This window comes from Orcinus orca, chromosome 2 (assembly GCF_937001465.1).
Source record: "Orcinus orca chromosome 2, mOrcOrc1.1, whole genome shotgun sequence".
Lineage (NCBI taxonomy): Eukaryota > Metazoa > Chordata > Mammalia > Artiodactyla > Delphinidae > Orcinus > Orcinus orca.
The window spans coordinates 141,870,078-141,897,659 of NC_064560.1; the positions used below are offsets into that span (position 1 = coordinate 141,870,078).

Sequence of the window (27,582 nt, forward strand, 5' to 3'; positions counted from 1 at the left end):
CCTAGAGAATAGTCAAGATTCAGACGTTTACAATGCACTGTGGTTTAGCTTCTACAGATTTTTCACAATCTTCCCACAAGAATACTTAGCAAAACTAAGACTCTAATGGTTACATCATGGAATCAGTTTCCTTTGAGGTGAAAACAGTGTTCATTTAATGAACAAAAGTACTTACAATGAGAAATATTATTGTATGCTGAGCAATTTTTGGAAAAGTCTAAGATTTTTTTTCCTTTTGGAAGAAATTAACTGGGAGATAGGTGGTACAAGAAAAAAAAAAGTTGTACAGGTGGTCCCTGACTTACGAGGTTCGATTTAATGACTTTTTGACTTTACTGTGGTGGGAAAGCAGTATGTAGTATTCAGTAGAAACTGTACTTCGAATTTTTACTTCCAGACTGTACTTGAAATTTTGATAATTTCCCAGGCTAATAATATGTGGTGGGATACTCTCGTGATGCTGGGCAGTGGCCCGAGCCACAGCTCCCTGTCAGACTTGAGATCATGAGGGTAAACAGCAAATATACTTACAACCATTCTATACCCATACAACCCTTCTGTTTTTCAATTTCAGTACAGTATTCAATAAATTATATGAGATATTCAACACTTTATTATAAAATAAACTTTGTGTTAGAGGAGTTGGTCCAACTGTAGGCTAATGTAAGAGTTCTGAGCACGTGTAAGGTAGGCGAGGCTAAACTATGATGTTTGATAGGTTAGCTGTATTAAATGCATTTTTGACTTATGATATTTTCAACTTACAATGGGTTTATCAGGATGTAACCTTGTTGTAAGCCAAGGAAAATCTCTATATATCTTCAGAATGTGGAAAACTTAGGATTCCTAAGGATATGAGCTAAACCTGGAAATGGCATTTTATGTTTCCAGCCAAGGTATGCAAGGTCAAATGGCTCCAAGTGCCAGTGCAAAGACTATATATATATATATATATATATATATATATATACATCAAATATTCATTGGCTCTGAGGGAGTCAGGAAAACGTATGTTAGCAACACACAGTGTTTCAGGGACAATTAATAGATCATATTTAGTTGGTTTTGGTTTGGAAAGGTTTGAGGTTATAGTGTAGGTGGTCCAGAATGTCCAAACAGCCTATGGAGTTTATACTACATGATTTTTCAAAGTAGCCTCAGTTTTAAAAGCTACAGAAGGTTTGGTTAAATAAGTTTAGGAAATTACAGCTGTGTATCCCTTCCTTAGAGATTTATAATGTATATCAGCATATTAAAGACTTTGAGAAATTCTGTAGCAACTCAAATTAATTTTGTGTTCTAAATTGATTTGACTGTGGAATTATTTTCTCATTTAAATGTAAAGCTATTAGAAGTTTTTAAGTTAGGTTTTAGATTAGGAATAAATAAAATAAAATTCATATTTTAAAATGTAAAATGTAAATTTGTATGTTCTTCAATAAAAAAAATTTTCTTATAGTTACCCCCTTTTTCTGTTACTGTAGTTTTTATTTATCAGGAAGAGGTAAAAGAATGTACTAGAGTAGGAATATAGTGTTTCAAGTGAAAGATCTTAACAAACTACATTCTATAGCCAGTGCTGCTTAAATTTATTCTCCAGAATACCTCCTATTTGTAGAAGAGAAAAAAAGAATGCCCCCAAATGGAACATAGGATGAGCACAAAGCAAAAAGTTTCCTTTTTAACATTTATCAATTACAATGAAAAGTTATCAGTTTTGGGACAAAATGTGTGTGATAGGTTCACCCAATAGCAATTTACTCTCTGGTAATTTCTTCCTATCTTACCAACAAATGTTATAAATGAAGAGACAGAACTTTAAAAGAGAAAAAAGCTAAAAATATATTGGGTTGGCCAAAAAGTTCATTCGGGTTTTTCCATAAGATGTTACAGAAAAACCCAAATGAACTTTTTGTAATATTACTGGCCAACGCAATATTACAGTGTGTGGTTCTCATGCAGCTGTTCAATAAGTGTATCCTTCTGGTGAGAAGACAAGTGTTAAATATTGAAAGAATTTTTGACCTGCTGGTTTCTTTCACTCTAATCTGGGAAATCCTGAAAGAACTTTCTGAAAGAAGAAAGATGACTGATGATGATATTCCTTTAATATAAGTTCACATGCTGTAATTTTTTTTATCATTTTCTTGTAGTTTCTCAGCAGTGTGATTTCCTTCACATATTAAATGAACTAACAGTTTTAAATGACCCTAGAGGAAAGTCGACTCTTCATTCCAAATACAGACTTCATTTTTACAGGCGCAATCTTTTCATAGGCACTAAAACATTCACAGTTTTTCCTTGCCTTTGTTGATTTAGATTATAACACCTTGAAAAACTGTCCACTAAACAACCAACACTCTGAGATACTCTATATCACTCACTTTATCCAGGGTTTAAAAATTTAATATGATATTTTTATTTTATGTTAATACACTGTGAAATATAACTATGGAAGTGTGAATATGGTGAGCATCCATGTCACCACCACATGAATTAAGATACAGAACATCGACCATGATTTAGCAACATTTTGTATGTCCATCCTTTCTTTATTGGGTCCTCCACCCAAGGAGTGTCATTATTCTGACTTGTGATAGTCATTGCTTTTCTTTGTAATTTTAAAACCTGTGGGCTTCCCTCGTAGTGCAGTGGTTAAGAATCTGCCTGCCAGTGCAGGGGACACGGGTTCAAGTCCTGGTCCAGGAAGATCCCTCATGCTGCGGAGCAACTAAGCCCGTGCACCACAATTACTGAGCCTGTGCTCTAGAGCCCACGAGCCACAACTACTGAAGCCCATGCGCCTAGAGCCCGTGCTCCACAACAAGAGAAGCCACCGCAATGAGAAGCCCGCGCACCACAACGAAGAGTAGCCCCTGCTTGCCGCAACTAGAGAAAAAGCATGTGCACAGCGATGAAGACCCAACACAGCCAAAATAAAAAAATAAAATAAATAAATTTATTTAAAAAATAAATAAAATTTATAAAACCTATGCATGGCATCCCTAAAAATGTATCTTTAAAATATCAGGGCTTCCCTGGTGGCGCAGTGGTTAAGAATCCGCCTACCATTGCAGGGGACATGGGTTCGAGCCCTGGCCCAGAAAGATCCCACATGCCACAGAACAACTAAGCCCATGTGCCACAACTACTGAGCCTGAGCTCTAGACCCCACAAGCCACAACTACTGAGCCCATGTGCCACAACTACTGAAGACTGTGCGCCTAGAGCCCATGCTCAGCAACAAGAGGAACCATGACAATGAGAAGCCCGCGCACCACAACGAAGAGTAGCCCCCGCTCACCGCAACTAGAGAAAGCCCGCGCACAGCAACAAAGACCCAACACAGCCAAAAATAAATAATTTTAAAATAAAATAAAATCACTTAATTTTGCCTGACTTTGTATTTTATATAAGTGAAACCATACTGTACTTGTTTGTGACTTGCTTCTTTCATTTAATTATGTTCCTAAGAATCATCTGTTGTAGTTAATCCTTTCCATTGCTGTATAGTGTTCCATTACATAAAAATAATTTATTCTTTTTATTTATGGTGATGATCCTTTGAGTTCTTTCCAGTTTGTGGCTGTTACAAAAAATATTGTTTATAAATATTCTTGTACATCTCTTGCTGCATGGGTGCAAGAGTTTCTCTAGGGTAAGTAACCTAGGAGTGACATTTTTAGGTTATTAGATATGTTCCCCTTTACTAGATAGCGCCAAACTGATTTCCAATGTGATTGTATCCGTTTACATTTCAACCATCAATGCATGGATGTTCCTGTTACTCTGCTTTTTACTTTTTTATTAGTATCTTGTAAAGCATTCAAGCATATTTTCATATGTTTTTGCTTGGCAATTTGAACTTTTATGAAGTGCCTATTTCTTGCCCCTTTTTCGGCTGGATTGTGTGTTCGTTTGTTTGTCTTTAGTAGTAGGAGTTGCATATATATTCCAGACACTAGTCCTTTGTTGGCTATGTTCATCACAAATATTTTCTCCCAGAAGTTCTTAATTTTAACATGTCAAAGCTATAAATCATTTACATCTTAAGAAATCCTTTCCTGCCCTGAATTTGTGTACATACTTGCCTATACTTCATTCTCAGAGCTTTTTATATTTGCATTTCACATTTAAGTCTTTAAATCCTTAAGTTTGAATTTTAAGTATGGTATAAGGAATCCAGTTTCTTTCCTTTTTTTCTTTTTTTAAACAAATGGATTATCAGTTACCCCAGCACCATTTATTGAAAGACCTTTTTAATTGGGTCTGTTTGTTGGCTCTATTCAGTTCCCTGAGTCTATTTGTCTCTGTCTGTAACCAGTACTACACCGATTTAATTACTTAATCTTTTTAATAAATGATATCTGGTAGGGAAACATCTGCATCTTCTTTTACAGTAGGTACTTGGCTATTTTTGCTTTTGAACTGCCATATAATTTTAAGCTCAGCTTGTTAAATGCCACAAGATAATCTGTTGGGACTTTGATTCAGATTGCATTGTCTAGATAGATCTATGCTGTCCCTGTGGTTGTTGAGCACTTGAGGTGGTGACTAGTCTGAATTGAGATGTGCTGTAAGCATGAGATACACACCAGATTCCAAAGACTTAATATGACAAAAAGAATAAAATATTTCATTAATAATTTTCATACTGATTACATTTTAAAATAATATTTTGGATATATTGGATTAAGTAAAATACATTATTAAAATTAATTTTACCTGTCTCTTTTTGTTAATGTGGCTAATTAACAAAATTAAATTTGATTACAATTGTGGTTCACATTATGTTTCTATTGGACAGCACTGCTACAGATTAATTTGAGAAACATCGACACCTTTACAATATTGAGTATTCCAAACTATGAAATTGGCATATCTCCATTTATTCAAATTTCCTTTAATGCCTTTCCCAAAAACGTCTTATTCATCTTTTGTAAGACTTATTCCTAGCTACCTGACTCATACGTGGATAAATAGATTACTCTTTCATTGTGAAGAGCACACAGAAAAGTATACAAAACAGACCGTATTCAACTTAATGAATTATCACAGTGCTAACACCTATGCAATCACCCAGGTAAACTACAACATTGCCAGGACCCAAGAAGCCCCTCTCATATCCCCTTCCAATGATTTCTCCCTTCCTCTCCCACCCTCAGAAGTAACCACTGTTAAAGTAATCAAAGAAGTCATTAGACTGAGTGGCCCTAATGCTTGTCAGCCTAAGAAAGCAAACTGAAACCTCAGGCAGAGTCCCATAAATGCATTGAAGGAAGAAATTGAAATCTAAGAACAGCCAGTCACAAACAGCCAACTAGACTTTCCCAAATAAGGCAATTGCTTAAGCTATAGCCAATCAAATAATTTCCTTGCTTTGTTTCCTATCTGCCCTATAATAAAAACCTTTCCCCTAACTCCTGACAGGAGCGCACTGAAGCATTTTCAGTTTGGTGTTGCTCTTATTGGAATCAATGTTTGCTCAAATACACTCTTCAAAATTTTGATGTTCCTCAGTTTATCTTTTAACACTACTATTTTGACTTTCTGGTAATTGCTTTCTTGATTTCCTTCATCATTTTAAAAGTGATGAATGCATCCTAAACATTATTATTTTTTCTCCTGTTTTTTAATCTTCACATAAATAAAATCATAATGTATGTATTTTTTTGTGTTTGACTTCTTTTGCCCAACATTATGTTCCTGTGACTCATTCATGTTCTTGTATGTCACTGTAGATAACTATCACCAGTATGTGGATATTGAGATTCTTTTCAATTTGGGGGTTTTACAAATAATTCTGCTATAGAACTTTCTTGTCTTTTGGTAAACATGTGCACAGATATATACTTAGGAATGAAATTGCTAGGTTGTAAGTTATACACAAATACGTGTGCGCACACACACACACACACGGAGCACACACTTTAGTAGGTAACACCTAACAGTTCTTTGAAGTCATTGTATCACGAGCAGTATATAAAAGTTCCCATTGCTCCATATACCTGCTAACATTTGGTATTGTCAGTCTTCTAACTTTAACCATTGTGGTTGGTGCGTAGTGGCATCTCTTTGTGGTTTTAATTTGCATTTTCTAGATGGCTGTTGTGGTTGAGTATGTTTTCCTATTTTTTTTTAAACCTTTTGGATATCCTCTTTGGGGACTTTCTCTTCTTGATTTTACAAGTTCTGTATATACTCTGGAAGTGAATCCTTTGTTGAGTATGCAGTCGGAGCTCCGTTTTCACAGGTTCTGCATCCATGGATTCAACCAAACACTGATAGAATATATTTGGGGAAAAAAATTCCAGAAAGATCCAAAAAGCAAAACTTGAATTTGCCACATGCTGACAACTACTTACATAGCATTTACATTGTATTTATAACTATTTACATTGTATTAGGTATTATAAGTAATCTAGAGATGATTTAAAATATACCAGAGGATGTGTGTAGGTTATATACAAATACTACACCATTTTGTATGAAGAACTTGCATTTCTGTGGATTTTGATATTTGAAAGGAGTCCTGGAACCAATCCCCTGGGGATACCAAGGAACAACTGTATGCATTGCAAACATCTCCCACCTTGTAGCTGGGATTTTCACTTTTTAAATGGTATTAAGAATTTCTTGATTATAATGTTCAGTTTATCAATATTTGTGGTTGATACTTTATGTGTCCTATTTAAAATGTATCTCCCTATTTCAAGGTCAAGAAGATAGTCTCCTATTTTAACTTTCTAAAACTTTATTATCTTACTTTTCATATATAATTGTATCATTTTCCTGGAACTGGTTCTTGTGTATGGTGTGAGCTGGGGTTAAGTCTCATTTCTTTTTTCCTTATGAATGTCAAATTGCCCAACTTCAATTATTGAAAAGACCGTGCCTTCCACACTGCTCTGCAGTACCACCTTTCTCCTATATCACATATCCATATATGCATGTTTCTCTTTCTAGGCTCTCTATTTCATTGGTCTATGATGCTTTTTTTTTTTAACATCTTTATTGGAGTATAATTGCTTTACAATGGTGTGATAGTTTCTGCTTTATAACTAAGTGAATCAGCTATACATATACATATATCGCCATAGCTCTTCCCTCTTGGGTCTCCCTCCCTCCCACCCTCCCTATCCCACCCCTCTAGGTGGTCACAAAGCACGGAGCTGATCTCCTTGTGCTATGCGGCTGCTTCCCACTAGCTATCGGTTTTACTTTTTTTTTTTTTTTTTTTTGCGGTACGTGGGCCTCTCACTGTTGTGGCCTCTCCCGTTGCGGAGCACAGGCTCCGGACGTGCAGGCTCAGCGGCCATGGCTCACGGGCCCAGCCGCTCCGCGGCATGTGGGATCTTCCCGGACCCAGGCACGAACCCGTGTCCCCTGCATCGGCAGGCGGACTCTAAACCACTGCGCCACCAGGAAAACCCCGGTTTTACATTTGGTAGTGTATATATGTCCATGTCACTCTCTCACTTCGTCCCAGCTTACCCTTCCTCCTCCCCGTGTCCTCAAGTCCATTCTCTACGTCTGCATCTTTATTCCTGCCCTGCCCCTAGGTTCTTCATGCATTGGTCTATGATTCTATCTTTGAGCCAGTACCACTGTCTTAATACCATAGCTTCATGTTAATACTTCATATCAGGTAGAGCAGATTCTCCCACCGTGTTTTAATTGACTCTCCTGCCCGCCTGCATTTTCATATAAATCTTAGAATCAGTCTGAATATCCACAAAAAACTTGCTGGGATTTTGATTTGAACTGCTTTGAATCTATAGGTCAATTTGGTTCCTATAAAATACTGTCTTCCAATCCATGAATATGACACATTGTTAGAAATCAGGATAATGGTTATTGCCTGTTTTGTGTTTTATATAAATGGATTATTTTATACTTGTTCAATATTAGGTTTGTGATGTTTGTTAATTTTGTTGCTTGTAACTGTAGCTTTTTTTATTGCTGTGTATTATGCCATTGCATGAATGAATACCCCATAATTTGTGCATCCATTCTATTGTTGATGGGCATTTATGTGGTTTCCACACAATTTGAGGTCAGTATGAACAGTGCTGTTAATGACATACTTGTTCATGTCTTTTGATAAACGTATGTTCACATTTCTTGTGGTGTATATAAGCCACCTGATCTTTAAGTTAAAATGGAAAGTGCTGTGCTGGTGACTTCTTCCTCTTCTGGTCCAACAGTTCATCAACTCTACTGGTCCAACAAACCATCAACTCTATCATGTATATAATGCTTATTTCTCCTAAGGGGTATTTTTCTGGACCTCATTTCTTTTTCTTTGGTTCCCTTCTCAGATGTAACGTTTGAGTTGTTTGGTATTTGTCCCTGCAAAAACTCTTTCATCTTCTGCCTCTCATTTAACAAAAAGTCCCTTGGGATCTCATAAATACTTTTAAGATTTGATATTTTACCCAGGCATTTTGAAGGCTTTCAGTGGGATAGTTGGCCTAGGTGTTTACCTTCCCATACTACTAGAAGTAGAATTCAATAGCATTTAACATACATTTACTAATCACTTACTATATATCAGGCTGTCTTCTAGGTTTAGGGATATGGTACTGAAAAAAACAGACAAAATCTCTACCTTCATGGGGCCTACATTCCTAACCAATATCTCTACAAATATTCCTTCTGTCCTTTTCTCCCTTTTCTCCTTGTGTTCAGCTTAAATGTATGTTAGACCTCAGTCTTTCCTCAGTATCTTTGAACCTACCTTTTGCATCTCTGTGTCTCCATCCTAAATTATGGATAATTTCTTCAGATAAATCTTCTAGTGCATTAATTCATGTAATGGAATCACACATGTTTTCCCCCTCAGTGAATCAACTTTTATAAATACAAGTGTTCAAATCACTATTATTTTATTTTGTTTATGTATGTACATATATATGTGCACATTGTGCAAACACACACATATATCTATAATCTATCAGTTAAAAATCCAATTTAAAATATTTAAATGATGTATGAATATGCATTCTCACTCATGATAAGAAGTATTCCTAGAGAATGTTACACAAGCTGCATACGCTTGTGTGACAAGTGCATAGCAGCCTCATTGCCAGCTACTACTTGTAGTAGGTTTGGCTATAACTATGCATTTTTTTCTGGTTGACTCCAAGTTCACAAATTTTTCATATATCTTGTTAAAAGTTTCTTCACTTTGAAAATAAATGTCTTCTCAGATATCATCAAATCAAATATGGCAAACAAGGAATAAATAATCAAAAAGTCAGTACAGTGTGTAATTTTATCCAAAAAGAAGAATTCACTTAATCCCTGTCTCTCATCCAGTTAAAATACCTTTTACTATGTAATGATGTTTCAGACATTTAAAAAATAGCCAAAATCATAGCAAACACCTGTGAACTTATTATCTAGCTAATAAAAAAATGTGTTCCTAATTTCCCTTCCCCCACTACCAAGAGTCAAGTTTTAAGTTTTTTACTAAGTTTTTTAAATATACTTTTTGAGCATGTTAAGATTCATCACTTTATAATGTCTTTTAACAAGGGCACTTTCTCAGCTTGCCTGTCATTTAATGACCCCAAATTAATTCATCTTAATGATTAAACAAATTTTCTCCATTATTATGTGAGCCTCACCTTTATTCTCAGGCAGTGTCAAAACTGGCCTTAAGTAAATTCATATACATAAAATTGATGGGTCAATGAGACCTTTGAAGCATATTGGAAAATTATACAGATTTATACTCCTACCAACTACATATGAAATTGTTTTTCTCCTTATATCCTTATCAGTTCTGAGTTTTGTCAACTATATTCTTTTTTTTGGCAATCTCATTAATAAAAACCTTGTACTGATTTGTATTTCTTTAATAAAGAATGAAACATGTTTTCTAGTACATTTATAATTTGGGGATTTTTTTAACATTTAATATTTTTCATATGGTAGTTTGTAATTTTTTAAAATTTTTATTGAAATATAGTTGATTTACAATGTTGTGTTAGTTTCAGGTGTACAGCAAAGTGATTCAGTTATCAATATATATAAATATATACTTTTTTAACATTCTCTTCTATTATAGGTTATTACAAGATATTGAGTATAGTTCCCTGTGCTATACAGTAAGTCCTTGTTGGTTATCTGTTTTATATATAGTAGTGTGTATATTTTAATCCTAAACTCCTAATTTATCCTCCCACCTTTGGTAACCATAAGTTTGTTTTCTATGTTTGTGGGTCTATTTCTGTTTTGTAAATAAGTTCATTTGTATTGTTTTGTTTATTTTTATTTTTTAGATTTTTTTGGCCATGCCACGTGGCTTGCAGAATCTCAGTTCCCCAACCAGGGATTGAACCCAGGCCATGGAAGTGAAAGCCTGGAATCCTAACCACTAGGCAGCCAGGGAACTCCCTGTATCTTTTTTTTAGATTCCACATGTAAGTGATATCATATGATATTTGTCTTTCTCTGTCTGGCTTACTTCAGTTAGTATGATAATCTCTAGGTCCATCCATGTTGCTGCAAATGACATTATTTCATTCTTTTTTATGGCTGAGTAATATTCCACTGTATATATTACATTTAACTTTTAATTTATCTGAAATTTATTTAGTTGTTAAAAAAAACAGGTAGAGGGGCTTCCCTGGTGGCACAGTGGTTGAGAGTCTGCCTGCCGATTCAGGGGACACTGGTTCGTGCCCCGGTCCGGGAAGATCCCACATGCCGCAGAGCGGCTGGGCCCGTGAGCCATGGCCGCTGAGCCTGCGCGTCCGGAGCCTGTGCTCTGCAACGGGAGGGGCCACAACAGTGAGAGGCCTGCGTACCACACACACACAAAAAAAACAGGTAGGGATCAGCTTCTTTTTTTCCCAAGTTTCTGTTAGTTGTACCAGTATAATTGATTGGATAACCTTTGTCTTCCCTATATTGAAATGCACTCATATAGCAAATTACCATGTGTTCCTGGATCTATTTATGGACCCTAGTCTATTCAACTGAGTGCTGTATTGTATTACTTAAAGTTATTTTATAGTAGGTTTTAATAGCTATTTTTTATCTATGCTAAATCCTCCCCCAATTATGCATTTTTTTAAAACGAAGTGAAGATGGGCTTTCCTGGTGGCGCAGTGCTTGAAAGTCCGCCTGCCGATGCAGGGGACACGGGTTCGTGCCCGGGTCTGGGAAGATCCCACATTGCCGCTGAGCTGCTAGGCCCGTGAGCCATGGCTGCTGAGCCTGTGCGTCCGGAGCCTGTGCTCCACAACGGAAGAGGCCACAACAGTGAGAGGCCCGCGTACGGCAAAAAAAAAAAAAGCAACCCAAAAAACTAAGTGAAAAACTTTATTAACTTTTGTTTCAAACTTTATTACCAGGCTTCTACAGCTTAATTAGCTGCAAAGAATGAATTGTGTATAAGCAAAAACTGAAAAGAGCTTCAGTGTCCAAGGGGCTTGGGCTTTAAAATATTAGAAATGTATATTTTATCAGACACAGGGACAAAGTTTTAAAAAGTAGTCTTAATATAAAATAGCAGCACCCAGTAACTTCAAGTTTCATCTTCAGAAGTTGACTCAATTCAGTTTGTCTCATTCTTGAAAGCCTCAGCAAAATTCTCCATAAGATCTGGAATTTCATCATCACCATCCTCTCCAGTAGCAAGCAGTGCTTTTCCATCCACAGATTATTTTGGCAGCGCTTCAGCCAGTTGTTTTAAACTAGTCAGACTGTCTGCACCAAGCTGGTTTAAGATGCCAGGTAACATTTCTGTCAGCTGCTTTGTTTCAGCATGGCTAATAACAGTGAAAGTGTTGGCTGCCAGAGATGCTTGAAATTTAGAGTTGTTAATGTGCATCACATTAACTTTTCAATACCAGAGATGTTGTTTACCCCTAAGTTTCTTTAAGGAGAAGTTTGTTTGTTTGTTTGTTTTAAATCATCTGTTGTAGCTGTTCTATGAACCAACTTCTTTCTGTGAGCAGCTCCTTTCCCACCAATGTTCACTTGCGCCTGCAGTTCTGTGAGTTTCTTCTGGTTCATGATACTTTCTTTCATCTTGAGGGAGTGGAAATGGGGCCCTGTGGGGGGACCAGGTCTGGCGCTCAGGGGGTCTCAGGCAGACCAGTTGGGATTAGGGACACACATGGGGTGCCCCCAATTATGCTTTTCCAAATTTCCCAAAATATATATTTATTTTTAATTGAAAACTTTAGAATCACTTTTCAAGTTCCCCCCAAAGTTGTAATTTGATTGTGATTGCACTGACTTTATAATTTAGGAATAATCTGTCTAAATCTGTCTAATCTGTCTAAACAGAAACTAGTATGCCTCTCCATTTATTCTGTCATCTATTTTAGTAAAATTTTATAGTTTTTTTAATACAGGTCCTGCACATATTTATTAGGTTTAGCCACAGGGTTTGTGTGCAGGTATCTTTTTAATAAGAATTTTTCCCTTTTCTGTATTTCCACTTAGTTGTTGTTTGTATATAGGAAACTTTGGAATTTTTTTTTCCAATTTGCAGGAAGCTCTTTTGTTTTCCTCTTGTTGAAGTAGAGACTTCTGTGTCTCTGTCCACAGCCCCCCCAGTCCCTCCCCCACCCCATAGTTGATTGGATCCTAGCTGAAAAGATCAGGAGAGGCACTTCACCAGGAAGACAAGAAAATTTATTTTTGTATAAAATTTATTTTGGATCTATAATATGTTTACTGATTTGAATAAGGCTTATTTCATTAACATGTAATTTCCCCCCTGTAACTGTTACTAACAATGCACTCTATTGAATCTCCCTCTGGTATCAGGTTCTCTTTAACAATTCAGTCCAATTTCATAGCCTTAAAAAACACCTTTATTGTGAAAAGGAGGGACAAAAAGTGTTTAAAAAGCTTCTCTGACTGCACCTTGTTTTATAGTTTTGATTTTGGAACCATGTGAACATTTCCTATAAGTAAAAAACTTGGATCAAAAAGGAAAAAAAAACTCCTACAAATCTGAAACAAATGGATACAAATGAACCTAGGAGTATATAAAATTGACAGTATAAGCCACACAGAAAAAAAAAATTATTTCAAATGACATTAAAACTCAAACTTTTAATGTAGCTCCATGGTGAGTTATATCCTAGAGAGCAAAAAGAACCACAATGAAATATTTAGTTGCAATTCGTAGTTCTTTTTGTTTTTTTGACCACACAGCTTGTGCAAGTGAAAGCTTGGAGCCCGAACCACTGGACCACCAGGGAATTCCCACAAATGATAGTTCTATTGTTAGTACTATTAGTTCTATTGTTAGTAGTAATACTAGTATTGTTGCTTTGAAACTACTTTATGCATAATATACGTTATATATGTATATGCATAATCAAATATGTAATCATGTTAATGTCATTAAAACCAAGATTTTCAGTGTGAAAGCAAAGAGATACAAATATAATAATCGATGATTTAATTTTTCACTTGAATTGGAAATATCCATATGAATGCATGATTTATTTTTCTTTCTGAAATTCACATATTTCCTAGTTTTATTTACTGAGAGGGCATAGAAATAATGACAGTCTGGTAGAAGTGAGCATCCCCAGTGCTGATCATAGTCTCTAAAAGCCATTTCTCAACAAAAGGAAGAAGGGTTCCTTGAAAAAAATGGCTTATTCTAGGTCTGGGGCAGGAAATGTACCAGATGAGCTTGATACCTCTTGCTATGCCAGAAAGCAGGAATGCTATCAATACCACTGAGATTGTGTGGATACAGGGGTCAACTTCAAGGAGTTCACATTGGCCAAATTTGGGACAATTTGAGCCTTGAATACTGCAATGTATAAAGCATAACATATACAGGCATACCTCATTTTATTGTGCTTTGCTTAATTGTGCTTTGCAGATACTGTGCTTTTTACAAATTGAAGGTTTGTGGCAACCCTGCCTCAAGTAATTCTATTTGAACAATTTTTCCAACAGCATTTGCTCACTCCATGTCCCTGTGTCACGTTTAGGTAATTCTCACAATAATTCAAACTTTTCCATTATTATTATATTTGTTGTGGTGATCTGTGATCTTTGATGTTACTATTGTAATTGTTTTGGGGCACCACGAACCCGTGCCCATTTAAGATGGTGAACTTAACCAATAAATGTGTGTGTTCTGACTGCTCCACCTGCTGGTCGTTCCCCTGTCTCTCTCCTTCTCAGACCTTCCTATTCCCAGAGACACAATATTGAAATTAGGCCAGTTAATAGCCCTACAACGGTCTCTGAGTCTTCAAGTGAAAGGAAGAGTCCCACATCTCTCACTTTAAATCAAAAGCTTTGTGAGGAAGACATGTCAAAAGCCAAGACAGGCCAAAAGCTAGGTGTCTTGACAACAAACAGTTAGCCAAGCTGTGAAGGCAAAGGAAAAGTTCTTGAAGGAAATTAAAAGTGCTACTCCAGGGAACACAAGAATGATAAGAAAGCAAAACAGACAGTATCCTGAGACTTCCGGGAAGATGGCGGAAGAGTAAGACGCGGAGATCACCTTCCTCCCCACAGATACACCAGAAATACATCTACGCGTGGAACAACTCCTACGGAGCACCTACTGAACGCTGGCAGAAGACCTCAGACCTCCCAAAAGGCAAGGAACCCCCCACGTACCTGGTTAGGGCAAAAGAAAAAACTAAACAGAGACAAAAGGATAGGGACGGGTCCTGCACCAGCGGGAGAGAGCTGTGAAGGAGGAAAAGTGTCCACACACTAGGAAGCCCCTTCGCGGGTGGAGACTTCGGGAGGCGGAGTGGGGGAGCTTGGGAGCCGCGGAGGAGAGCACAGCAACAGGGGTGCGGAGGGCAACGCGGACAGATTCCAGCGCAGAGGATCGGGCCGACCGGAACTCACCAGCCGAGAGGCTTTTCTGCTCGCCCGCCGGGGCGGGCGGGACTGGGAGCTGAGGCTCCGGCTTTTGTCGGAGCACCGGGAGAGGACTGAGGTTGGCGGCGTGAACACAGCCTGCAGGGCGTTAGTGCACCGCGGCTAGCCGGGAGAGAGTCCGGGGAAAAGTCTGGACCTGCCGAAGAGGCAAGAGACTTTTACGTCCCTCTTTGTTTCCTGGTACACGAGGAGAGGGGATTAAGAACGCTGCTTGAGAGAGCTCCAGGGACGGGCGCGAGCCGCGGCTAAAAGTGCGGAGCCCAGAGACAGACATGAGACGCTAAGGCCGCTGCTGCCGCCACCAGGAGGCCTGTGTGCGAACACAGGTCACTAGCCACACGCCCTTCCGGGGAGCCTGTGCAGCCCGCCACTGCCAGGGTCCCGGGATCCAGGGACAACTCGCCCGGGAGATCGCACGGCGCGCCTCAGGCTGCAACGTCACGCCGGCCTCTGCCGCTGCAGGCCCGCCCCACACTCCGTGACCCTCCCTACCCCCCGGCCTGAGTGAGCCAGAGCCTCCGAATCAGCGGCTCCTTTAACCCCGTCCTGTCTGAGCAAAGAACAGACGCCCTCCGGCGACCTACACGCACAGGCGGGGCCAAATCCAAAGCTGAGCCCCTGGGAGCTGTGAGAACAAAGAAGAGAAAGGGAAATCTCTCCCAGCAGCCTCAGAAGCAGCGGATTAAAGCTCCACAATCAACTTGATATACCCTGCATCTGTGGAATACCTGAATAGTCAACGAATCATCCCAAATTAAGGAGCCCTGTGGATGAAAGGCTCTTGGTGCTGCAGCCAGGAGTCAGTGCTGTGCCTCTGAGGTGGGAGAGCCAACTTCAGGACACTGGTCCACAAGAGGCCTCCCAGCTGCACATAATATCGAACAGCAAAAATCTCCGAGAGATCTCCATCTCAACGCCAGCACCCAGCTTCACTCAACGACCAGCAAGCTACAGTGCTGGACATCCTATGCCAAACAACTAGCAAGACAGGAACACAACCCCACCCATTAGCAGAGAGGCTGCCCAAAAGCATAATAAGTCTACAGACACCCCAAAACACACCACCAGACGTGGACCTGCCCACCAGAAAGACAAGATCCAGCCTCATCCACCAGAACACAGGCACTAGTACCCTCCACCAGGAAGCCGACACAACCCACTGAACCAACCTTAGCCACTGGGGACAGACACAAAAAACAACAGGAACTACGAACCTTCAGCCTGCAAAAAAGGAGACCCCAAACACAGTAAGATAAGCAAAATGAAAAGACAGAAAAACACACAGCAGATGAAGGAGCAAGATAAAAACCCACCAGACCTAACAAATGAAGAGGAAATAGGCAGTCTACCGGAAAAAGAATTCAGAATAATGATAGTAAGGTTGATCCGAAATCTTGGAGATAGAATGGACAATAGAATGGACAAAATGCAAGAATCAGTTAACAAGGACCTAGAAGAACTAAAGATGAAACAGGCAACGATGAACAACACAATAAATGAAATTAAAAGTACTCTAGATGGGATCAATAGCAGAATAACTGAGGCAGAAGAACGGATAAGTGACCTGGAAGATAAAATAGTGGAAATAACTACTGCAGAGCAGAATAAAGAAAAAAGAATGAAAAGAACTGAGGACAGTCTCAGAGACCTCTGGGACAACATTAAACGCACCAACATTCGAATTATAGGGGTTCCAGAAGAAGAAGAGAAAAAGAAAGGGACTGAGAAAATATTTGAAGAGATTATAGTTGAAAACTTCCCTAATATGGGAAAGGAAATAGTTAATCAAGTCCAGGAAGCACAGAGAGTCCCATACAGGATAAATCCAAGGAGAAATACGCCAAGACACATATTAATCAAACTGTCAAAAATTAAATACAAAGAAAACATATTAAAAGCAGCAAGGGAAAAACAACAAATAACACACAAGGGAATCCCCATAAGGTTAACAGCTGATCTTTCAGCAGAAACTCTGCAAGCCAGAAGGGAGTGGCAGGACATATTGAAAGTGTTGAAGGAGAAAAACCTGCAACCAAGAATACTCTACCCAGCAAGGATCTCATTCAGATTTGATGGAGAAATTAAAACCTTTACAGACAAGCAAAAGCTGAGAGAGTTCAGCACCACCAAACCAGCTCTACAACAACTGCTAAAGGAACTTCTCTAGGCAAGAAACACAAAAGAAGGAAAAGACCTACAATAACAAACCCCAAACAATTAAGAAAATGGGAATGGGAACACACATATCGATAATTACCTTAAATGTAAATGGACTAAATGCTCCCACCAAAAGACACAGATTGGCTGAATGGATACAAAAACAAGACCCATATATTTGCTGTCTACAAGAGACCCACTTCAGACCTAGAGACACATACAGACTGAAAGTAAGGGGATGGAAAAAGGTATTTCATGCAAATGGAAACCAAAAGAAAGCTGGAGTAGCAATTCTCATATAAGTTATATATATATATATATATATATATATATATGTAGTTTGCTTGAGTGCAGTGTTTTTTGTTTTCTGTACTGAATTCATTAGCATGGGTCGGTATAAAATTTAGCATAGGTCAATATGTAATTTGTAAACTAATAAGGTCTTAAAAGTGAGGAATTAAGTCTTTTAAATTTAATTATTTATTGCAAAGAGCAGAATAGCATACATAAACAGGTGCCTAAGGAAAACTTGTATTCTAATATGGAACTCTCATGAACACCTTTTTTTTTTCTTCTAACGGTATGATAGTAGGCCATTTGATTATTTTTATGGCTTTAACTTTACAACAATGAAATATTCGTAAATTTTAAAAAGTATTTTTCTTTATTTGATGCGGGTGGGATACTGGAGAAATGAAAGGTCAAACATCTGTTGAGGAATCCATACTTGTCTATATATTGTGTACTTTTATTTCAAGAACTGATTTAAAATTCCTAAAAGGATGCTATAATAAGTTATTATGCCATTTTACAGACTGAATTAAGTGAATTTCAGGGAGGTATGAAACTTGCCTAAGGCTATCCAGCTACCAAGCGGTAGAAGTGAGAATTAAATCCAGGTATACCTATAAAAAAAAAATAAAAAAAAAAAAAAAAAAAAAGAAGGCGAGGGCAGCACCAGGGTATGGGGTTGTTAGTTTTATAGGGGTGAGTAATTTCATACGCTGATGAGTGGGAGGAGTATTCCAGCTATTTTGGGGAAGGGGTGGGGATTTCTAGGAATTGAGCCACCGCCCACTTTTTGACCTTTATGGTCATCCTTGGAACTGTCGTGGCACCTGTGGGTGTGTCGCTTAGCTTGCTGATGTGTTACAATGAGTGTATACTGAGGCTCAAGGTCTGGTGGAAGTAGACTCGTCCGCCATCTTGGACCTATTTTGTTCTAATCAGTTTATGTTGTGTCCTCGGGCTATGTAATTCTTTTAAAGGTTGTGCCCTGCCCCCTTTCCTCCTGTTTCATATTGAATATATAATATTTACCAGAGTATGTTTTAATAATTAATACATGATATATTGTATAATTAATTTATATATCATATATATAATGATATCTATAGGTATTTGTTCTAATAAGTCATTAAAAATAAATGAATATTCTTTTTCTTTCAAAAAAAAAAAAAAAAAAAAAAAAAAAAGAAAGCAAAACAGCCTGACTGTTGTAATGGAGAGAGTTTTAGTGGTCTGGACAGAAGATCAAACCTGCTACAACATTTCCTTAAGCCAAAGCCTAATCCAGAGCAAGGCCCTAACTTTCTTCAATTCTAGGAAGGCTGAGAGAGGTGAAGAAGAAAAAAAGTTTGAAGCCAGCAGAAGTTGGTTCGTGTGGTTTAAGGAAAGAAGCTGTCTCCATAACATCAAAATGCAGGGTTAAGCAGCGAGTGCTGATGTAGAAGCACTAGAAGATCTAGCTAGGATAATTAATGAAGGTGGCTACATTAAACAACAGATTTTCAGTGTAGATGAAACAACCTTCTCTTGGAAGAAGATGCTATCAAGGACTTTCATAGGTAGAGAGGAGAATTCAATACCTGGCTTCAAAGCTTCAAAGGACAGGCTGACTTTCTTGTTAGGGGCTAAAGCAGCTGGTGACTTTAATTTGACGCTAATGCTCATTTACCATTCTGAAAATCCTAGGGTCCTTAAGAATTATGCTAAATCCACTCTGCCTGTGCTCTATAAATGGAACTACACAGCCTGGATGACAGCACATCTGTTTACCACATGGCTTACTGAATATTTTAAGCCCATTGTTGAGACCTACTGCTCAGAAAAAGAGTCCTTTCAATATATTACTGCTCTTTGAAAATGCACCTGATCACCCAAGAGCTCTGATGGAGATTGACAATGAAATTCATGTTGTTTTCATCCCTGCTAATACAACATCCATTCTGCAGCCCATGAATCAAGGGATAATTTCAGGGACTTCCTTGGCAGTCCAGTGTTTAAGACTCCGCGCTTCCAATGCAGGGTGCGGGGGTTCGATCCCTGGTCGGGGAACTAAGATCCCACATGCCACATGGCACGGCACCCCCCCACACCAAAAAAGGGGTAACTTCAACTTTCAAGTCTTTTTTTTTTGGCTGCGCAGCGTAGCTTGTGGGATCTTAGTTCCCCCACCAGGGATTGAACCTGGGCCCTCGACAGTGAAAGAGCAGAGCCCTAACCACTGGACTGCCAGGGAATTTCCCATCAAGTCTTATTATTAAAGAAATACATTTAGTAAGGCCATAGCTGCCATAGATAGTGATTCCTCTGATGAATCTGGGCAAAATAAATTGAAAACCTTCACTGTTCTAGATGCCATTAAGAACATGCGTGACTCATGGGAAGACATAAAAATATCAACCTTAACAGGAGTGTGGAAGAAGTTGATTCCAACCCTCATGGGTGACTGGGAGGGGTTGAAGACTTCAGTGGAAGAAGTCACTGCAGATGTAGTGGAAACAGCTCGAGAACTAGAATTAGAAGTGGAGCCTGAAGATGTGATGGAATCGCTGCAATCTCATGATAAAACTTGAATGGATGAGGTCTTGGTTCTTACGGATGAGCAAAGAAATTGAGTTCTTGAGATGGAGTCTATTGCCGGCAAAGATGCTGTGAAGATTGTTGAAATGACAACAAAGGATTTAGAATATTACATAAACTTAGTTGATTAAGCAGCAGCAGAGTTTGAGAGGATTGACTCCAATTTTGAAGGAAGTTCGACTGTGGGTAAAATGCTATCAAACAGCATTGCATACTACAGAGAAATCTCAAGGAAAATTCATTTGACGCAGCAAACTTCACTGTTTTCTTATTTTTAAGAAATTGCCCCGGCACCCACAACCTTCAGCAACCATCACCCTGATCAGTCAGCAGCTATCAACACTGAGATAAGACCCTTTACCAGCAAAAAGATTATGACTTGCTGAAGGCTCAGATGATGGTTAGAATTTTCTAGCAATAAAGTAGTTTTAGTTAAGGTATGTACATTGTTTTTAGACATAATATGCTATTGCACACTTAGTAGACTACAGAATAAAGTAAACATAACTATTGTAGGCACTGGGCTGGAGGGCTTAAGGGAACACTACCGTAACCATCACAAATCTATGATTTCAGTTTGTTCCCTCAGTATTTTCCTTGTTTCTGTAGGTTTGAATGAATGGTTTTTAACCTCTGACCCATATTTTCAATTGAAAATAAAATGAAAAATTAGTACACATTAGAAAAATAGTCAAGTGAGAAGGGGCCAGGATAGTAAAAACTGCACCTTGAGAATGGTAAAGAAAGCTTCATGAACCTGGCAGAATTCAGACTCTGTAAGGTTATCACCCAGCAGTCCATGTCCCTGTTGAGGAACTTTGGTGTGTGAGAAGCTCTCTCTCTCTCTGTCAGAGGCAATGCTGTGTAATCATTATCCCTGAGCAGACAGGTAGATGAAATTTTACTCCCCTCCTCCCCCTTGCCTTTAGGTGGAGCCATGTATGTAGTTCTGGCCAAAAAAATGTAAATAGGAATAATATAAACCACTTCCAGACCTGGTCTTTGACAGCATCGAATGTAGTTCTCCAGCACTTTTCTCCCATCACTGCGGCCTTGGATATCTCATATTCCAGATGGTGTAGCCACTGGTTAGCTGCTATTCTTTTTAAAAATCCTTTATAAACACACAAACAAAAACCGTTTTTTGAATTTTAATCACCCAATTGTAGTGAGAAATGACATTTGGTCTTGAATTCTAGATTCATATCAAGGCTACCAGTGAGTGAGTCACAAAGCCAAAGTTGAACTTTTTTGAAGGAGGAAGTGGGGTGAGGGTAAGAGAAGGGATAAAGGCAATGAAGAATGATAATCAAACAGAAGACATTTGTAGAGTGATTCTTTACTCTCCCAAGAGTTCAGAGGGATATTTTTGCACTTTGTCTTGTCCAACTGAGACACAGAATCATACACCTCATAGTTACGTTAGTGACAATGTCATGGTCTCCTATAATGTTGTTTCTAAAAATGCACATGCTTAAAAGTTCAAGGGTCACAAGGGCTTCTAATGCTGAAATGTGCAAAGGCGCAAAATTTCTGCACTGCTGCCTTTGGGAATGAGATATTTTAGATGGCAAGAATAAAAGAAAAAAAAGAGATATTGAAGATGGCATAGGTAGGAGATCTTGAAAATATTAGAAGTTAAAATAGAGTCAAGGTTAGTCATAGTACCTAATGGTTGTAAAGTGAATTTCTACTTTTGTGGTTATTTGCAGGAAACTTAATATCCCAGCCAAATTTTGCTTGCCCCCAAAATTACTTTCAAGATAGTTCTTTTTGCCATCAGTTCACACATGTGTAAAGGAATATAAATTCATTTTAATATAAGTTCAAGAAAAATGTCCCTAGAAAAGTGATGACAGTTATTTCCCAGCATCTCATAATATGTTCCAAATACAAATATCTATTACTCAATTATTCTCATTGTTAATGAAGTTGCCTGAGAGTTGATATCAGATGTTCCTCCAGTTATAGAAGACTGGTTAGTCCAGAGGGGTAACTCATGTAGAATGCAACAATTATTAAGAACAGTAAAGTTGATATAATAGTGGAGACACTTTGGAGTTTCCTTCAGAGGTATCAAGATGTACAATGTTGTGACGTGAACAAGGACATAATACGCTTTTAAATTTTATAACTAGAAAGAAAATTTGTCATTCTAAACCAACCATAATAATCACAACATTCAAATAATTCCAGAAACTTCCAAAATAGAGTGACATGTGAAGATGAATTCCCAGTATCTCTTTCATCACATTGTAGGAGATAAAGAAACAAACAAAACATAATCCCACATGATCCAGGAAAAAATCACAAGATATCAGGCTTCTCAGACTCACTGGCCTGGATGACATCATGCCACATATTTCTGGGATCTCAACTAGCAACCTTGCCCCACAAAAGCTTTATAAATTGGTAAAAATTGCCCTGGATCCTATTGATTTGATGTAAAGTAAAATATTATTTGGTGGAGGAAACATATACTTAAGAAGTTGTTCTGTGAAATCCTGCTGTAATGAAAAATGTAGACTCATATAAAAATCATAGATGGTAAATAGTGTTTGAAAATATTTTGTCTTTAGGAAATGTAAAATAAACTTCTAAGCTGATAGTAATACAAAATGTTTGAGGGCTTCCCTGGTGGCACAGTGGTTGGGGGTCGTGCCCCGGTCCGGGAGGATCCCACGTGCCGCGGAGCGGCTGGGCCCGTGAGCCATGGCCGCTGAGCCTGCGCATCGGGAGCCTGTGCTCCGCGGCGGGAGAGGCCACAGCAGTGAGAGGCCCGCGCACCGCAAAAAAAAAAAAAAAAAAAAAAAGTTTGAGGCATTTGTTATGTGGCTGCTTTCTATGAAGCTAAGGTGAGCTCAAGTCATGGTGACTCCTGAGGCTAAAAGGATGGGTATATTTAGTAGTAGAATTGTAGTGGATTTAGTGGATTAATTCTGGTTGGTGGGCAAAGTCTTGGAAAGAACCTTCTCAAATGGTTTCTTGTTGTCTTCATCAGCAGCTGTACATTGTTAATAGAGTTTGATAAGTTAAAATGGTACCATCTGCTTATTCTTGAGGTTAAACTGTACATTTTTGTGGTTGTTCTTGTTCATTCTTTATTTTTTTGGCCACACAGCTTGCAGGATCCCCAACCAGGGATCGAACCTGTGCCCCCTGCAGTGGGAGCCCAGAGTCCTAACCACTGGACCACCAGGTAAGTCTGTGCTCTTGTTTTTTAAACTAAATAGTAGGCTTGTGTGTGGTGAGTCATTGAGTGTTATCCTGTAGATACAGACTTAGTAGAAGAATAGACATGTGTGCTTGAATTAGGGTACCGCCTGTTGGATCCATTCCATCTCTAGTCCTTCTGCTCTGTGAGGTAACTGGACAGGTGAGGCCAGTATTCATGGCCCAGAACCAGGCTACACCCACTTCACCTCATTCAGCCCTCACCTGAAGCTGCAGAGACTGACGCTTCTGCTTTTCCCCCACTTCTTTTTTTTTATTTATTTACTTTATTTTTGGCTGCGTTGGGTCTTCGTTGCTGTGCGCGGGCTTTTCTCTAGTTGCGGCGAGCGGAGGCTACTCTTCATTGCGGTGCGCAGGCTTCTCATTGTGGTAGCTTCTCTTGTTGCAGAGCACAGGCTTTAGACACGAGGGCTTCAGTAGTTGTGGCACATGGGCTTAGTAGTTGTGGCTCGCAGGCTCTAGGGTGCAGGCTCAGTAGTTGTGGCGCATGGGCTTAGTTGCTCCGCTGCATGTGGGATCTTCCCGGACCAGGGCTCAAACCCGTGTCCCCTTCATTGGCTGGCAGGTTCTTAAACACTGTGCCACCGGGGAAGTCCCATCCCCCACTTCTTAACCTTCCTGTTGTTTCTCTCTTCCTTCCCTCCTGCAACTTTATGCCACCACTTCATCAGGAGACAAGCCTAGTTGAAGGACAGTTATGTAAAAGCAGGTGAGGTTGTTTGGCAGTGTATTTGAGCTAGAATGGGTCATGGAAATTACTTCTGTGAGAAACAATATTTTAAAATTCAGTTACTTTGTTTTCAAATGTATTTAAATTAAATTTGATGAGTCTTATAATTCATTTTGATTCTGCATTTCTTTTTGTATACTCCATGTCAGATTTGTGTGATCGATTTAATCCCTGACTAAAGAAAAAAAGTCACAAGGGATACATCTGTTTAAACATTCTTAACTTTGAACTTGTAGAAAGTCTCAAAGGTAACCTTTATTGGAGTTTTGTTTTGCAAAGATTAAAAGATATTTATTTTGCTTTCAATGGTCTTATATATTTCAGTATCTTTCTAGTTTGCTAAAAGATTAATAAGCCTCATGAACGGAATTGGTAAAGTTAAGAATTCTACACATAGGGAATTCCCTGGTGGTCCAGTGGTTAGGACTCCACACTTTCACTGCCGAGGGTGTGGGTTCAATCCCTGGCCAGGGAACTAAGATCCCACAAGCCACTTGGCATGGCCAAAAATAAATAAAATTTAAAAATAAAAAAAAAAGAATTCTCCACATAATTCAGATAAAATAAGTTTTTGGCTTAAATGTTAACTTTAATATGATTTTGAACTGTTCTGTATGGTACAGTGGTAGTGGATACATGACTATGCACTTGTCAAAACCCATAGAACAGTATGCCACAAATAATTAATTTTACTGCATGCAAATTTTAAAAAATCAGCTTGAATGTCAGACGAGCCCAAGACGGAATGTAGGCTATGGCAAATAAATCTAACTGTATTGCAAATGTATAACATAACCATACTGATGGGGATGGGGAAGAAAGGAGCTCACCTAAATAACTTTGAAAAAAGTGTTTTGATTAGGTACTGTAAAACCATAGACAAAAACACTTGTACACAAACATCTAAGTCTGATTGGTAAATTCATTTATCACAGGGTATGGATTACTAATTTTAGAACTACTTTGCATATATACTAGGATCGAACATGTAAGTAAATATATTGCAGATAATGAGGTTCTTACTGTTGAACTTACTGTTGAGTTCTTTGATACTCCTCCCTCCAGGAGGTAGAGCTAAATTCCCCTCTCTTGAAAGTAGGCTAGACTTAGTAACTCCCTTCAAATGAATAGAGTATGGAAGAGAAAAACAGTAACTTTACATTGGAGACACCTGGTAGATATCACCTTATCCAAATAATCAGGGTTAACAATACCAGTAACTAGACAGATTGATATTATGTGTGCCCTCTGATAGACTATGATGAGAAGGGCACACTACTCTGTGATATTCTTCCCCCCAAATCTACAACCACAGTCTAAACATGAGAAAGCATCAGACAAACTCAACTAAGGATATTTGAAAGTGTCCAGGTCATGAAACGCAAGGAAAGAATAAGAGACTGTCACAGAAGATTGTCATAGAAGATTGAGGAGACATGACAACTAAATACCATGTAGTATACTAGATTTGATCCCTGGACAAAAAAAGGGAAATCCCAATAAAGTCTATAGTTTAATGTTTTGTGCTAATGTTAATTTCATATATATATATTTATTTATTTATTATTATTATTATTTTTTTGCGGTACGTGGGCCTCTCACTGCTGTGACCTCTCCCGTTGCGGAGCACAGGCTCCAGGTGCGCAGGCTCAGCGGCCATGGCTCATGGGCCGAGCCGCTCCGTGGCATGTGGGATCTTCCCGGACCGGGGCACGAACCTGTGTCCCCTGCATCGGCAGGCAGACTCTCAACCACTGCGCCACCAGGGAAGCCCTAATTTCATATTTTTGATCTTTGTAATACAGTTATATTAGATGTTGACATTAGGGGAAGCTAGGTGAAGGGTATACAGTAATTCTATATTTGCAGCTTTTCTGAAGATCTTAAACTTATTTCAACATAAGCCTTCTGAAAACAGGCTTACATACAATTTTCCAAGACCATTGAATTTTTATTTTTTCTGCAAATAATTTGCATTGCTTTACTTTTATTCACTCAGCACGTCCTAAACCAAACAGATTGTCTTCTTCCTCTCTTCCAAACCTGCTCCTCTGCTGTGTTCCTATCTCGGCAAATGGCACTACCATGTTCTCTCTCAGTTGTCCAACTAGGAAATTGAGAGTCATCCTTTCCTTTTCCTTCTCCCTTACTTCCCAATGAATTGATCAACTATCCTGAATATCTCCTTCATGTTCTTGAATTCAGTTGTCTTTTTTGTCTTTCCCCATGGATTATAATCTCCCTGGGGGCAAGGCACTGTCTTCCTTGTTCCCCATGTGTTCCACGTGCCTAGCACAGTGCCTGGTGCATAGCAAGCACTCAAAAGCTATTTGCTAAATGAGAGAATGAATGCACATTTTATTGTACGTTGCTATTTAATGGTATTTTCACATCCCCTTGTATCTACCATAGTGGGATGCATCCATATGTCTCCTTTATTTATTTATTTTTAATCTGTGATAATTGAGTTTTAGAAATCGAGTGTGGCCTCCTCATTAATAGAAGTTTCACTAAGTCCAATCTGATGTTCTGATGGCAGGAGTCATGTGAGCTGGAAAGACTTGTGAAAGTCATTAGTGCAAGTCTCTCATTCCATGAACAAAAACTTCGAGGCTTCAAGAGGCTAAGTAGTTTGCCAAGTCCTAGCAGAGGGGGCATTTATTTCTATGTCCTAGAGAATCTGGAAGAAGGAGGAGAGAAAAAATAAGGAAAATTATAGCATCAGGCCCATTATTCTATACATCTTTGAAAGAAGTGGATAAAGTAAATAATAAATAATAATCATAAAGAATCTGTCTATTCATTCCTATGTAGAAATTTTATTCTATAATTTCTTTTAAAATTTAATTATTTGGGGGAACATGAAGTTGCTGAGTTTTTGTGAGTTACTTTATTTTTTCTTTTTTTCTTTTTATTTTTTGGCCGTGTTGTGCAGCTTGCAGGATCTTAGTTCCCTGACCAGGCATTGAACGCAGGCCCGCAAGAGTGAGAGCGTGGAATCCTAACAACTGGACCTCTAGGGAATTCCCTATTTTTTTTTCTTAAAGAAACTTGAGCTCATGACGTTCTTAGGGACATGGACAGTAAAAGAGGCAAGAAGGAAAGAGTACATAAATTGGGAGAGGATGGCAGCAGGGAGTGAAGGAGGATGATTTTGGAGGAGATGGTGTAAGAGTACATAAAATTGGCCCATATGGGTTCTTAAAAGACATTCAGGCTATTGATGATTGGAAATTAGTAGGATACTAAATATTTTCATACCGTTGCTCATTAACCTACTCATCTATTGCAACTTGTCAAGCATCCTCTACGCTATCTGGGAATGCAAAGGCTTTTCATAGCTTTGCTTGCTGGATATTTAGACTTTTACTGCTGCTGCTAATATCAACCCAATGACACAGATAAATAGGAGATCCAGTTCTTTTTCTCAAAAAAATTTTTTTACCAAAGAGAAAATTTAATCAAAAGGATTGCTTGACTTTCTTTTTGAAATGAGAGAAAGAGAAGCCGTTGAGCTACACAGCTGAAGACAGAACTTTGTTTAGTAATGGGGCATGAAGAATCTTGTCCTTGAAAAGAAATCGATTCATTTATTCATCATGAATGCATTCATTTATTCATTCAATAAAAAGTTGAGTGATGTATTCATTAATTGATTCAACCTAAGAGACCTGAATAATGAGTTAGTAAAGCAAAAAAGT

General features: G+C 38.5%; 1 pseudogene; it reads right to left on the reverse strand.

Annotated features, from left to right (window-relative positions):
- Positions 1-10,837: 10,837 nt before the first annotated feature.
- LOC101289234 (transcription factor BTF3-like) lies at positions 10,838-12,045 on the reverse strand (annotated as a pseudogene).
- Between the last annotated feature and the right edge of the window lie 15,537 nt (positions 12,046-27,582).